Source organism: Corvus brachyrhynchos, unplaced genomic scaffold (assembly GCF_000691975.1).
Source record: "Corvus brachyrhynchos isolate BGI_N302 unplaced genomic scaffold, ASM69197v1 scaffold48, whole genome shotgun sequence".
Classification (NCBI taxonomy): Eukaryota; Metazoa; Chordata; class Aves; order Passeriformes; family Corvidae; genus Corvus; species Corvus brachyrhynchos.
In genome coordinates this window covers 4,353,686-4,355,014 of record NW_008240027.1, presented here as the reverse complement: position 1 = coordinate 4,355,014, position 1,329 = coordinate 4,353,686, and the positions used below count along the sequence as shown (strand labels likewise).

At 44.8% G+C, this 1,329-nt stretch overlaps 1 protein-coding gene across 1 annotated transcript in view; it reads left to right on the top strand.

Moving 5' to 3' along the window:
* The first annotated feature begins 377 nt into the window (after positions 1 to 377).
* Positions 378 to 1,329, top strand: part of RNF220 (ring finger protein 220) — a 222,351-nt gene continuing 221,399 nt past the window's right edge. The window contains exon 1 of the mRNA XM_017743556.1: positions 378 to 707. The gene's annotated coding sequence lies outside the window, so the exon portion shown is untranslated. The remainder of the gene's footprint in view (positions 708 to 1,329) is intronic.

Genomic DNA, 1,329 nt, shown 5'->3' with positions numbered 1-1,329 from the left:
GAGGGGGAGCCCGGCCGGACCCGGAGACTGGCACAGATCCCTTGCTCCCGATAGATATCATTTTTTAAAAACTCTTTTTTTTTTCCTTTTCTTTTTTCTTCCGTATTTTTCGGTGGGGCAAGCCGGGCAGTTATTTCCTCGCTTCCCTCCGCTGCTCCCGGCGCTCGCTCTCTCCGCGGTCGCTCTGGGCAGCGACAATTTCATTTCCCAGCAGCTGCAAAACAAAAACTTTTTTTAAAGGAAACAAGCAGATCCACGCACCTACCCAGGGGTTTGTTGGTTTGGGATTTTTTTTTGTTTGTGGGGTTTTTTTTCCCTTTAAAATATAAAAACTCAGTCTTTTATTTTGCAATAAAAGTATCTGGGGAAAAAAACCCCCAAACCAAACAACAAAAACCAAAACCAGCCCAAAACCAAAACAGCCGCCAGGGTCTCTGTGCGTTCAAGCAACACTGCCCAGCCAATAATTTTATTTACTCCGAAGCTTTCGTTTTTGGGATCGTGCAGTCCCCGGGTGAACTTTAGTTTTAATCCGTCCCCAAAATGCGCGATCCCCGCTCAAAGACCGATATTTTTTTTTCTGCCACTCGTTGTTAAGTCGCACTTAGCTTAATTTTGGACGCGGCTGAAGTTTATCCAACATCCTCGCCCCTCTTCGGGTCCTTCATCTCTAAAAGATTGCCGCCCTTGCCCCTGGCTGCTTCCAGGTAGGAATCAAGTGCCTGGATCTCACATGCGGTGTTGTTCTGGTTTTATTATTGCAGATAAAACAAAGGTAGAGAGGCGGTTTAAATTGGCAGCGTTATTCAACGAATGAGCTAAAATTACTCCACATGTGAATGGCGTAGCTTGGAAAGCCAGAAGAGGTGAAAGGAATTATCCCTGTTTTTGCTTTAGGTTCTTTAGAAAACTTTCTGGATCATCCAGCGATGCGATCGAGAAATTGCAGGATTTTCTTTCTTTTAAGCAACAACCCCAGCTCTAGACCAGGGAAGTCTGTAAATAGGTTGGAAGCATGGAAAATAATTCTTCACCTTCAGATCTAAATACATAAAAACCATCTGGTTGACCACAATGAAATCATTAGGAACTGTCTACTTAAAGAGTTGTATTGAATGCTTATCCTTCCACACAGGAAATGTGTATGGTAAGTGATTGTTGCAATAAATCCAAACAACTCTGGGCATCTTCGCGTTTGATGATCTTTGTAACTCGGGTTTTAAAGAGGAAGAAAAAGTGGAGGGGTGGAAAGGCGACTTTACGGGCTGTATGGAACGGGCTGGCGGTGCCCCCTCCCGTTGCCCTCCCCGGGAGTGAATAATTCCCGAG